Genomic DNA, 14,294 nt, shown 5'->3' on the forward strand with positions numbered 1-14,294 from the left:
TGGGGTGCCTGGGTGGCTCAGTCAGTTAAATGTCTGACATTGGCTCAGGTCATGATCTCATGGTTTGGGAGTTTAAGCCCCCTATCAGGGTCTACACTGACAGCTTACAGCGTGGAGCCTGCTTCAGATCCTGTGTCTCCCTCCCTCTCTCCGTCCCTCCCCTGCTTGTGTTCTCTCTCTCTCTCAAGAAGTAAATAAATAAACACTGAAAAAATTTTTAAATGTTAATATTGGGGTGCCTGGGTGACTCAGTCAGTTGAGCATCTGACTCTTGATTTTGGATCAAGTCCTGATCCCAAAGTTGTGGGATTTAGCTTCATGCTGAGTGTGGAAATGCTTATGATTCTCTCTCTCTCTCCTGCCGCCCCTCTGCCCCACTCCCCCGCTCACACACACTCTCTCTCATTCTCTCAAAAAAAAAAAAAGTGAATATTAAGTAAATAAATAAATATTAGCCTAAAAATACTTTATTGCTTAAAAATGCTAACCATCATCTGAGCTTTCAGAGAGTCATAATCTTTTTTCTGGTGGTGGGTCTCACCTCATGCTGATGGCTGCTAACTGATCAGGGTGGTGGCTGCTGAAGGCTGGGACAGCAGTGGTGATTTCTTCAAATAAGACAACAATAAAGGTTGCTGCATTGATTGACTCTTCCTTTCATGAAAAATTTCTCTGTAGCATGTGATGCAGTTTGATAGCATAAAATTTCTTTTAAAATTGGGTCATTCGGTCCTGTCAAACCCTGCTGTCGTTTTATCAACTAAGTTTATGTCATTCTAAATCCTTTGTTGTCATTTCAGCAATCTTCATGGCATCTTCACCAGGAGTAGATTCCAACTCAAGAAACCACTTTCTTTGTTCATCTGTAAGAAGCAAATTCTCATCAGTTCAAGTTTTATCATGAGATTCCAGCAATTTATTCCCATCTTCAGACTCCACTTCTCATTCTAGTTCTCTTGCTATTTTCACCACATCTGCAGTTATTTCCTCCACTGAAGTCTTGAATCCTTCAAAGTCATCCATGAGGATTATAATCAGCTACTTCCAAACTTCTATTGACATTGATATTTTGACCTCTTCCCATGAATCACAAATGTTCTTTTTTTTCTTTTAAATTTATTCATTTTGAGCGAGAGATAGAGAGAGAGAGAGAGAGAGAGAGAGAGAGAGAGCATGTGAGCAGGGGAGGAGCAGAGAGAGAGAGAGAATCCCAAGCAGGCTCCACACTGCCAGTGCAAAGCCTGATGCGGGGCTTGAATCCATGAACCGTGAGATCATGACCTGAGCCAAAATCAAGAGTAAAATGCTTAACTGACCGAGCCACACAGGTGCCCCTGAATCACAAATATTCTTTTTTTATTTTTTATTTTTTACATTTTTTTATTTTTGTGAAACAGAGTGAGACAAAGCGTGAATGGGGGAGGGACAGAGAGGGAAGGAGACACAGAACACGAAGCAGTCTCCAGGCTCTGAGAAAGCAGTCAGCACAGAGCCTGATGCAGGGCTCAAACCCACAAACTGTGAGATCATGACCTGAGCTGAAGTCAGACACTCAACTGACTGAGCCACCCAGGTGTCCCAAATCACAAATATTCTTAATGGCCTCTAGAATGGTGAATCTTTTCCAGAAGATTTTCAACTGACTTTGCCCAGATTCATCAGAGGAATCACTATCCATGGAAGCTCTAGCTTTGTGAAGTGTATTCCTTAAGTAAGAAGATTTGAAAGTTGAAATTATTCTTTGATCCATGAGCTACAGGGTGGATATTGTATTAGAAGTCATGAAAACAACACTAATCTTCATTAAAGCTCAATGGTGTCTTCAAATGAGCAGTAATATTTTGAAAGAAATCTGTTTCACTGAACAGTAGTTCTCAACAGTGGGATTAAAATATTCAGTAAACCATGCTGTAAGCAGATGTGCGGGCATCCAGTCTTTATTATTCCATTTCTAAAGCACAGGCAAAGTAGATTTCACACAATTCTTAAGGGCTGTAGGATTTTCAGAATGTTAAATGAGCATTGGCTTCAAGTTAAAGTCACCAGCTGCATTAGCACTAACAAGAGTCAGCCTGTCCTTTGAAGTTTGAAGCCAGGCATTGACTTGTCCTACATGGCATTTTCTTAGAATATAAGAATTTCTTTTTTTTTTTTTAATGTTTATTTGTGAGACAGTGCAAGTGGAGGAGGGGCAGACAGAGGGGACAGAAGATCCCAAGCAGGCTCCGTGCTGACAGCAGCATGCCTGATGTGGGGCTTGAACTCACGAACCGTGAGATCATGACCTGAGCCGAAGCTGGATGCTCAACTGACTGAGCCACCCAGGTGTCCCAAGGATTTCTTAGAATATAGGAATATAAATGTATTTTCTTAGAATCATTCTCTTGTGTATTGTGGCACCTTCATTAATCATCATAGGAAGATCTTCTGCAGAACCTGCTGCAGCTTCTACATTAGCATCTGCTGCTTCGCCTGCTGCAGTTAGGAGATGGCTTCTTTCCTTAAGCCTCATGAATCTCTGCTGGCTTCAATCTTTTCTTTTTCAGGTTTCTCACTTCTCTCAGCCTTCATAGAACTGGAGAGACGTAGTGCTTGTCTCTGGATTAGGCTTTGACTTAAGGGAATGTTGTGGCTGGTTTCATCTTCTAGCCAGACCACTAAAACTTTCTCCATTTCAGCAATAGGCTGTTTTGCTTTCTTACCGTTTTTGTGTTCACTACAGTAACACTTTTGATTTCCCTCAAGAACTTTTCCTTTGCATTCACAACTTGGCTAACTGTTTGGCTCATGTGGCCTGGCTTTTAGCCTGTCTGGGCTTTCAACATGCCTTCCTCACTAAACTTAATCATTTCTAGCTTCTGACTTAAAGTGAGAGACATGTGACTTTCTTTCGCTTGGACACTTGCTGCTGTAGGGTTATTAATTGGACTAATTTCAATATTGTTGTGTCTCAGAGAAGAGGGAGGCCTGAGGGGGTAAAGAGAGATGGGGGTGGGGCAGGTGGCTGGTGAAGTAATTAGAATACACACAATATTTATTGATTAGGTTGGCAGTCTTATAGGGGCGTGGTTCATGGCACCCCAAAACAATTATTATAGTAACATCAAAGATTACAGATCACCTTAACAAATATAACAATAATGAAAAAGTTTGAAATATTTCAATAATTATCAAAACATGATACAGACACATGAAGAGAACAAACACTGTTGGGAAAATGTCACCAATAGACTGGCTCGATGTCGAGTGGCCACAATTTGTATAAAACCCTTCAATTTGTATAAAACACAATATGCGTGAAGTTCAATAAAACGAAGCACAAGACAATGAGGTGTATCTATATGTGTGAAGCACCTCATAATTTCTTTGATAAGATGCAGAAACTTCCATGGCATTTTATCCATTCAGACTTTTTGACCTCAGGTAACCTTGATATTGATAAGGTTACTCAGAGGCCCAGTGACGCTTATGTTTTTAAGTAGCTTGGAAAAAAGCTGCTAAGCCAGGCTGTTGGAGATGCAAAAATGAAACCCAGACCGGCAGGGGCAGGGGGCGACCACCACCACCACTATCAATTACTGTAGTAGTAAAACATTCCTCATGTCTAGACATTGTGTTGAAAGTTTTATGTTCGTTATGTCGAGTCTTTACAATCCTAGAAGATTAGTATTATTAGCAGTATCTTGCAAAATAAGGCACTGACGTTTCTAAAGGTGAAGCAACTCACCCCAAATAAAACAGACTAAATAGCAGAGCTAAGATTCGAAACCAGTTCTGTTCATTCCAATGTACTCACTCTACATTATGACAGTGCTGACTCTCTTGGCCATCCCCAATCGGACTGAAGATTTGTCTCAGTTAATAAGATAAAAAGCTAGTCCTGAGCCTGTTTGCCCTCAGATGCATTTCTTGCCTTCTCTGATCTTCTGTTACAGGCAGGACTGGCCTTCTTGTGTCAGCTGGCTTCCTGGTGTGTGTGGCTAATAGGAGGAGTTTAGGGAGCAGCAAGAAAACAAAGCCAGGTCATTTCTCACCAAACCCCCTTCCACCTGTTTTGTGTGGCATCTTGGGCATCAGCCATTTCCTTCCTTCTTTCAGCTGCAGCCAAGCAGGCTTTCACCAGGTAGGTCTTTCCTCCCTTTCTCCCTTTAGCCTAGTGGCATCCTACCGTGGGTAATCTAAAGCAAGAGTCTTGGGTATGGAAATAGGTAGATGCGTTTGTTCCTCTTGGCTCTGTCACCGTGGCCACCACTAACTGGACCAGGGGAGTGGCTCTAACTCGAGAACAGCCCACTATCGGCTAGAGGGCTCCCTGTGAAGGAAACGGGAGGAAGAGTTTTGCCATCGGGTCCTTAGCAACAACCTGTCTGGTGTTTCATCTATAGATTTTAGGGGGTCAGTTAGTTGGTAGGAGCAAAGGCAGAAAGCAAAAGTTGTTCTGAGTTGTTCTGAGAGAAGTTGTTCAGCAAAGTTGTTCTGAGAGAAACAAAGACAGAGAGAAAATACATTATGTCAATTGCAGAAGACTCAGGAAAGATCAGCAAGCCCTTGTTATCGGGGTGGAGGGATGCTTTATCTGTGCTGGACCCTGAAGAAACTTCTGGAAGAAACTGCCTTCCAGTTTCTATACTGTAGAACCAGGATACCAGTGTACTATCCAGTTTAGCTATACTCAGGTTCCCATCATTCCTGTGTGACCCAGTCGGTGACTATGTCACTTCCTGCTTTCCTGGTTGGCTTAAACTTGTGGCTGAGATTTCTGCTTCTGCTCTCTTTTTAAAAATTTCCCTGGGTATCTTTCCAATAAACCGTTCACTTCCTGACATAACCTGGGTGTGTTTATATTTTTGTACAACCAATTTAACCACCTAAAACAGTTATATATTTCTTCATGTTTATATTTATAGATCATGTTTATATTTCTTCCATCTTATCTACATTGCAACTCCATAAGCTAGGCAGGGCAGAGATTTTTATCACTAAAAAAAAAAATTCAAGCTGCAGATTAGCTAAATAGTTTGCCCAAGATCACTGGGCTAAGTGACAGAACCAGGCATTCTTATCCAAAGATGCCATGTTCCCTGTGAACACACAAGCACACACCATCACCAATGATTTGTTTAGCAGGAAAATAGATGTTCAGACATACTAGACATCAGACGTTCACTATTGGGTATCCACGTGTCCTTCGACTTGCGTGGACAACTTACATCACTAGGCATCTTTATGATAATATCTCTCCTATTTGTAGAAGAAAGATCAAGTTGAGTCATAATAGGCAAATATTCTGCAATCAAAAACCAGATGAGCCCATTTATTTTTTCAGAAACATTTACTGGGAACCTACTCTGTGGTGAAAATTTGCTAAATGCAGGGCATACAGAGATGTACAAAACAAAATAAAACAAAACAAAACAAAACCACATACACACAAAACAAAAAACAAACAAAAAAACCATCCCTGTGGGAATCTCCAGCCCAAAGGGAAAGAGATACAAATAGCAATAAATAACAATGCAGCACAAAGACAACAAGCCCAGGCAAAGCACTGTCTAGGTCAGATGAAGGTTTGATGAATTCTGTGGGGTGGGTGACAGAGAAGACTTTCTGAAAAATGTAACAATCGCCCAGAGTTTAGAAAGTTGAACTGGAATATCAGTATTTAATGGTAAAAGGGAAAGGACGCTACAAAGGGATTACAAAGGATAGTCAGAATAGAAAAAGAGAATGAGGAGAGTGATGGCCCAAACGTGAAGGGCGATGGTTTCAAGAAAGGATAGATGAACACCATAAAAGACCCCAGAAGTATCTGTTAAGTCACACATTACCAGTAACAGGCTCAATGGGCCTGGCAAGTAGGAAGTTCTTGGCAACTTTATCCAGGGCAATTTCCCAGGGAGGGTGGGGTGGCAATTAAGCCAGATTTCAGTCAGATCCAGAGTAAAAGGGAGGTAAAATAATAGAGGTATCAAATGTTTCAAGGGTCCCAGAGATGGGGTGCCTGGGTGGCTCAGCGGAGTTAAGCGTCTGATTCTTGATTTCAGCTCAAGTCACGATCTCATAGTTGTGGCACTGAGCCCCGTGTCAGGCTCTGTGCTGACAGCATGCTTGGGATCCCCTTTCTCCCTCCCCCTTTCTCTCTCTCTCAATAAACAAACAAACAAACAAACAAACAAACAAACAAACAAACTTAAGGGGGAAAAAAAAAGAATCCCAGAGATGAACGAAATCGCGCCAGACTTTTCTAAAGTTAAAGGAGGGTTAGAGAACATAAATGGCATGGGGACTGAATGGAATTTGGGAGAAGAATATCTAAAAAACTAACCTAAATCAGAGAATCTTTGATTACTATAATTTTCTGGTATGCTTTCTGTTTAGTAGATACAGGAATATAATTGGCCTATTTTCTCTTCCCTCTTCCCCATTTTCAAATTAGTACACATGTACTATGTGGACCACTTCCTATGTCCTTCTTAGTGCACGCTATGGAGAGTTTAATTCCTACCCACAAGTGTGACCAGTGACCATTTGACACGTGGTTAGGTATAGAAAGAGTGGACTCGGAATTCAGACCGTCTTGATCTGAATCCTGTCTCCACTTTGTATCTACATGGTCTCCTACAAAGTAGTTAATCCTTTGTTTGTAATACCTGCTTTACAGCACAGTGGGGAGCTTTGACTGAGTTACAACATGTAAAATGCTTAGAACACTTAGAACAGTGCCTGGCACCTACAAAGTCACGTTCATGATAGCTGCTATTATTAGTAGTATTAACTGTGGAAATAATAAAACAGAATGTTTGAGATTGGAGTTATGCTGGAAAACCCAGGACTTGTGGAGTGTGTGTGTGTGTGTGTGTGTGAATGATAGATGCCCCATTCAAACTAGTTTTACTAAAAGGGTAAACGTATTGGCTCATGTTAACTGTGTTAGATTGTTCATGCAGGGAGAGATTTGTCCTCGCTGCATCTCTAGGGACCATCTGCCCCTCGTTGTCTGAAGGAAGCATTCTCTTCTGTAGCAGAAAGGGGAGAGAGGATGAGGCTGTTGTCCCAGGGCTACATTCTTACAATACACAATGCAAAGGAAGAGAGGCTCCCCACTCGCACCTACATCCTCAGCACAGCGTTCAGGGAAGTCCAGGAGAGGAAGGGATTGGCCCAATCCATGGCATGTGCCCACCCTTGTGGTGGGGAAAATGGGGGCCTTAATTAATAACTCCAAGACCACATGGAACCAGAGGTAGTGGCTAAGTAGACTAATCTATGCTATAGTACCTTTTAAAATCACGTGCTCACCACACTTTGCCTTTTAGGTAAGCTGTACTAAAACTCATTTTTATTCATTTATTTTACTTTTTTATCTTCATTTATTTATTTTATTTAAAGTTTTTTAAAAATTTTATTTATTTATTTTGAGAGAGACACAGACAGTGTGAGTAGGGAAGGGCAGAGAAGGAGAGAATCCCAAGCAGGCTCCGCACTGTCAGTACAGAGTCTGATGCGGGCCTCGGACTCGGGTGAGATGATGGCCTGAGCCGAATTAAGAGTCCTATGCTTAACTGACTGAGCCACTCAGGTGCCCCTAACATTTATTTATTTTTGAGAGAGAAAGAGAGAGAGAAGGGGCGTGAGCAGGGCTAGGGGCAGAGAGAGAGAGAGGGAAACACGGAATCTGAAGCAGGCTCCAAGTCCCAAGCCGCCAGTGCGCCCACAAACTGTAAGAGCGTGACCTGAGCAGAAGTCAGACGCCCAACCGACTGAACCATCCAGATGCCCCTAAAACTCATTTTTAGATAATTCGATAAATGACAATAATAAAAGTAACACTTGCAACTAATACTAGCTGATTGCTTACTATGAGTCAGGCTTTGTTCTAAATGTACTGACATTTAATTCTTACAAAGGACATACAGATAGTTATTTTCAACATCACCATCACTGTCATTATCTCCACTTTACAAATGAGGAAATGGAGGAAAGGGAAAGGTTACGTTGCTTGTCCTGAGGTCATTCAAGAAAAAGTGCTAGAGCTGGGAACTGAGTCCTGATAGTTGGCTCCAGAACCTGGCTGGCAGGCTGTGCCACCAAAGAGGAGGAGGGAAAAAACAGCCCGGTGTGCTCTGATATGAGAAAACGTATTTCCAAATATACTTAGTGGAGATTTTGGAATCAAACCAAAAGATCCATTTGGTTTTGAACTTTTATAAGATGTTGAAGACTCAGAAATGTTTGTTGAAGGCTGGAGTAGCTTTTTAAAAAATTCCATCAGTGTTTTAAATCATCCAAAGAATATATTGGATACAATGTATTTCAATCTCCTAGGAGAATGTCCACAAAAACAAAAAACAAAAACAAAAATAAAAACACACGTTTTGCACATTCTTGGGTGTCAACTGAGAGCCCACTTGTATCACAAACAACTTCATCTACTGAAGGCTTGAAGACAATCTCTTTGTAGAGCTAGCTGAGAGAAAGCATTGAGTAGACTTTTTGTTAAGTTAGAAGCTTTGGTTTGTAAGGAGATCATGGAGCATTTCTGGAGATTCTCTGGCACCTCTGGATACCTTTCTTCCCTCAGGGTTCTGGGATTCTTCCTGTATTCCTTTCTTCTTCACAGTTGCTCCCACCCATGTATGTTTTTCCTCACAAAGCTATCTTAGAAACTATGGGACGCCTGGGTAGCTCAGTCGGTTAAGTGTCCGGCTTTGGCTCAGGTCATGATCTCACGGTTTGTGGGTTTGAGCCCTGCGTCGGGCTCTGTGCTGACAGCTCAGAGCCTAAAGCCTGCTTGGGATTCTGTGTCTCCCTGTCTCTCTGCCCTTCCCCCACTCATGCTCTGTCTCTGTCTCTCTCAAAAATACTAATAATAAAAAAAAGAAAAGAAACTGCCTCTTCAGCTTTCTCTAGCCATCTTTAATGACCTCAGGAATGGAAGGCCAGAGGCCCCCCCTTTTTTTTAAAGGAATTACTGTTAATTGCTAAGAGGAAACAAACTTGTGACTAAAAAAAAACTGACCAAAAAAATGGAGAAGTAACAAATGTTCACAAAATGTCAACAAGTTCTTTAAGTTATTCCTCAGATTTTACCAAAATGAGTCTGTAGACTGGGGTTAAACTCATTTTATCAGAGTCCTACCTGGAACTTGCTTTTTGCATAATCATTATTTATTGAGCACTTACATTCTGGGCACTGCTTAAAGTATTTTATGTATATTAGTTCTTCATGACATCCTTATGAGATAACTTATAACTTATCTTATTTCATATAAGGAAATGTAGGCACAGACTGGTTGGTTACTTGCTCAAAGTGACTTATTAAATAAGAGTCATTCAAACTGAGGTTGCCTGGCTCTAAAGTCTACTTTTTTTTTTTTAATGTTTTTAATATTTATTTTTGAGAGAGAGAGAGAGACAGAGCACAAGCAGAGGAGGGGCAGAGAGAGAGGGAGACACAGAATCCAAAGCAGGCTCCAGGTTCTGAGCTGTCAGCCCAGAGCCCAATACGGGGCTCGAACCCATGCACCATGAGATTGTGACCTGAGCCGAAGCTGGACACTTAACCGAATGAGCCACCCAGGTGCCCTTGAAGTTCATTTTCTTGATCATTGCATTGTGTGGGTCCTCTGGTGTAGCACAAATCAGGACAGATAGTTTGATAAGCAGAAGAGTAAAACAGTCCAGGGGACTAAGTAGAAATACAGTTTAGAGGCCTCTGGTAGGCCCTGTTTGTCAGAATACTTGACAGGATCAGAAGTGCCCAGTGACTGGTCCTCTGCTGTTTTTATAAATTGTATTTTCTCAATTATCCAAAGATGATGAATGTCTATCTTAAAAGACGATTTACACCTACCAAAGACACTAATGTAACAGCCATAATGTCAAGTGATGTATGTTCCTTTCCAGTGGCTGGAAACTCTCACCTCCTGTCTGGGACTCACTTTTCCTGGTATCCGGGAAACTGGCAAACCAGAAAGTTTATTAGTAAGAGTAGAATTGTGGCAAGAGAAGTAAAAAATTGGAGGGATAATATTTCTTTAGGCTCAGGACATAGCCAATGGAAAGATTTTTTTTTTTGTCTCCCATGTCGGAGGATACAACCTGATGGCTCTTTTTCCCAGATCTGATATCTTCTCCACAGGTCAGGGGTTCGATGGGCATGTCTAATATTTGTCTTGGTAGCTTTTTGGATGTCTGAAAATAAAAATCTTATCCACTGTCATGCATTAGAGGGGGAATTCTCATTCAGTTCTGACTCCATGCTTTTCTGAGGATCCCACCATCTGGTTTAAAAGGGAGGTGACAGCAGACCACAGTCAAGGTCAGCCATCAGACAAACATTTATTGTGCTTCTTGTAAGTGCTTCACTCTCTCTTGCTAAATGTGTATCAAGAACAGTCCTTGCCCTCACTGTGTAGGTAAGAACAACAAACAGGAAAATCTGTGATGCAAACAAAGTCTAGGTGCCCAGATGCCCAAAAGGTCAAAAGAGAGAAAGATGACTCAAAACTGGTATAGTCAGGGAAGGCTTTAAAATTATTCAAAAAATTTAAGAATGGGTTAAATGTAGATTGGTTGAGGGAAGGGACAGGACATCTCAGTGGCATAAAGATCATGAAGGTGGGGTAACTTTCAAGGAGAATGATGTCACTGAATAGAGAGTTACTGCAGGCTCGGTAGAGGGGAGCCTGATGATCTCAGACCTTCAAAGGCAGCGACAGAGCTTGGGTATGATGAGTGTGGTATACAGGGTAAATGTTCAAGGAGGCCAGCCAGGTGGCTACTGTGGTAATCTGCATCTGAGATGCTGAGGGATCAAACCTGAGGCAGGTAGGAATGGACGGGAGGAACTGACCTTAGGAGGTATTATTAGGCCTTTATTTTCAGATGGAGTGAAATAGAAGGACGGGTTAAAAATAACTCTCAGAATTCTCCTGTGTCCACTGATATTAATGTTTAACCAGTTTTTCTTCCCACATTCCCTTCGCTTTCTTTGAACTCTCTTCCCCCAACCGCATGTAAAACTATGAGGAGTAACATAAGATCAAATATTTCTGATAAACTCTTTTTGGCCAGTTTGTCAATGTTTATCTCAATGGGAAAAGAATTTCAAGAATCAAGGCTGCCTTCTTTGGAACATTAAGCATGTGCTTTTCCCCCTTTTTTCTTCTGTTTCTTTGTTTCTTTCTTCTTCCCTTTTTGATAGGATGTGCAGGTATCCAAAAGAAAAACGTTTCATTTCCTTAGTCTACAGCAGAATTATTGACTACTACCTTCTTTTGTCAGTTACACGTTTACTTGAAGATCTCTTGAGTTTCATATAGGCCTCTGCACACTGTGTGATTCTTCTGCAAACACTAATAAAAATAACCTGAAGTTAATACTCCACCTTTCATTCAGAAGGATCCCAACATTCTTTACAATGTGTACCGATGTTATTATTTTAATGTAGGCATACTACATTTCCTTAGTGCCTTTCATCTGAGGATCATAAGGAGCACAGCACACATTAATTAATTCTTACAACAACCTTCTGAACTATAATTTGTATGTGTCGCTGGTAGATGAATCACCTGAAGGACCAGCAAAACACAGCCTTTGCAGGGAAGCCTTTGTAGGCTTGGCACAACTTGTGTGTAAACAACCCAGTCAAATAGTTCAGAGCGGGACAGGCAGCACCATTTTTTCTTTAACTAAAACCACCAATGGAGTTTCACTAAGAGAATTATTATCCAAATAATGACTTATCTAGGTTTCCACAAGCAACACTGGGACCTTTGCAACAAACAGTACCAGAAAAAAAGAAGGAAGTATAGTCTATTAATAGCTACACCCTCAATCTTGTTGTCACTCCCAGGACAAGTGCTTCAGCAACAAAGCAGTTCTTGTCATTAATTGAAGCTTTGATTTAGTATCAACGCAGAGAAAGTGTGCCACCGGCTGACTCATCAACACTTTGCTTCCTACCTAGATTTCCCTAGAGTGTCTTTTCTTCAGGTATGTAGCAGGCCAAGGCCTATTTAGCTAAAGAGAGATTAAATGTTCATTATTGTCATGTGGGATACTTTTTAGAATAAAACAGAAACAAAAATAGAATTTATAGGGGCGCCTGGGTGACTCAGTTGGTTAAGCATCTGACTTCAGCTCAGGTCATGATCTCATGGTTTGTGAGTTCGAGCCCCAAGCCAGGCTCTATGCTGATGGCTCGGAATCTGGAGGCTGCTTCGAATTCTGTGTCTCCCTCTCTCTGCCACCCCCCCCCCCCCGCTTGCACTCTGTCTCTCTCTCTCAAAAATAAATAGATGTTAAAAAAAATAGAATTTATAATGGAAAATATTCACAAGATAATGGACTCTTTCTTTTCTAGTTGACTTACCAAATAATCAAGGATATATATACCAACAAACGCGTTGCTCAGGGGAACTGATTTTATACTTTTTCCTGTATTGAAAGCTCACCTTTATGCTAGATTTTTAGTACAGAAATTTTCAAATATATTCAAAAGTAGACAGAATGATATAAAGACCTCATGTACCATCACTTAACTCTAACTGTGATCACCTTGGCTCTTCTTACATATTATGGCCAAGAAGTAAACACTTTGCAGAAAGTCCCAGTACCTTGGTTTGGCAACAGCACAGTTATCTCAAAGAGCCTCATGGAATCCCGAAAGCCTAATTTTAATTCCTTTTAATTCAGTTTATGAAATACATGTACATGTACATGTCATAAGGCAAAGTTATGGGAAGATGAGAAAACTATGTCACAAAATCAAACAATAGAATTGCTAAACCCTAAGTAACAATATTACCTGCCATTTATTAAGTCAAGTGCCAGACGCTTTAGTAGGCATTTATCCCAAATGCTGACCTCTTCTTTAATTTTACTAATGATACCATATGGTAAGATTAGTGTCCCTGTTTTAAAAGTGTGGAAACTGAGGCCTGGAGAAGTTAAGTAAGTGACTCACAGTCATTGCTAGTAAGCAGCAGGATTAATGAGTGTCATTACCTGATTCCAAAGTGTATGCTTTGTTTAGTGCTGGTGGTATAGTGGTGAGCACGGCTGCCTTCCAAAGCCTATGGTTTGTTTTATAAACTGTAGTCAAAGGATCTACTGGAACTCAACTCAACAGACATATGTTACTGATGTTAGGAAGGGAAGGAAAATGGTAAACATCCAATGTGATGGGAACATGGAAAAAACCCCACAAGAATTGTTGAAGTTTTAGCAGCAAAGCTAAGTCAATAGAATTAATCCAGTCTACCTTGCATTTGCTCCATTTAAAAGTAGCCTAGAATTCTCGGGGCATCTGGGTGGCTCAGTTGGTTGAGCGTTCAACTTCGGCTCAGGTCATGGGCTCATGGCTTGTGAGTTCAAGGCTTATGTCAGGCTCTGTGCTGACAGCTCCCAGGCTGGAGCCTGCTTTGGATTCTGTCTCCATCTCTATCTACCCCTCCCCTGCTCGCACTCTGTCTCTCTCAAAATTAAATAAACATTAAAAAAATAAGTAAAAGTAGCCTAGAATTCTTAACATGACCAAATAAATAAATAAAACATTTGCTCAGCAATAAAATAATATAAAAGAGTCATAACTGTACGGTAAGGTATAATTTAACCTTGCCTACTATCATAATGCCAAGTTAAATCAGAAGTCATGCTAAATAAATCAGCACTAATATATTCTCTAAATTCATTATTAGCTCATGCCATTTAAGTGCAGTGCATTAAAACTAGAACTTTATTGGTTCAGTCATCCTGACCTTTTCTAACAAACTGTCAAGGTGACAAAAAGCAAGTGGGATTTTGTTTGGCATATTTTTTTAACCAAGTTAGATTATAATTGTAACTATGTACTAATAAGAATTGCATAGTTATCTGACAATTTCTATAACAGCGAGACAGAACATCTTCTACTTCATACATTCTCATAAGATTCTTTACTTCATGTTTGACTTCCTAAGCAAAATTACAAGATTGGTTATTTTGCAAAAATTTCTAGTTTTCATTAATTTTGCCAAATAATTCTCTTTTTTTTTTTTAATTCTCAAGTTAGTTAATATACAGTATAGTCTTGGCTTCAAGAGTAGACTTCTGTGGGGCGCCTGGGTGGCTCAGTCGGTTGAGCGTCAGACTTCGGCTCAGGTCATGATCTCGCGGTCTGTGGGTTCGAGCCCCACGTCGGGCTCTGTGCTGACAGCTCAGAGCCTGGAGCCTGTTTTGGATTCTGTGTCTCCCTCTTTCTCTGACCCTCCCCTGTTCATGCTCTGTCTCAAAAATAAATAAACGTTAAA

At 40.8% G+C, this 14,294-nt stretch overlaps 1 pseudogene; it reads right to left on the reverse strand.

The window, feature by feature from the left end:
• Positions 1 to 14,294, reverse strand: part of LOC125155645 (40S ribosomal protein S2-like) — a 40,393-nt pseudogene that overhangs the window by 3,387 nt on the left and 22,712 nt on the right.

The sequence above is a fragment of the Prionailurus viverrinus genome, chromosome F1, assembly GCF_022837055.1.
Source record: "Prionailurus viverrinus isolate Anna chromosome F1, UM_Priviv_1.0, whole genome shotgun sequence".
NCBI classification, from domain to species: Eukaryota; Metazoa; Chordata; class Mammalia; order Carnivora; family Felidae; genus Prionailurus; species Prionailurus viverrinus.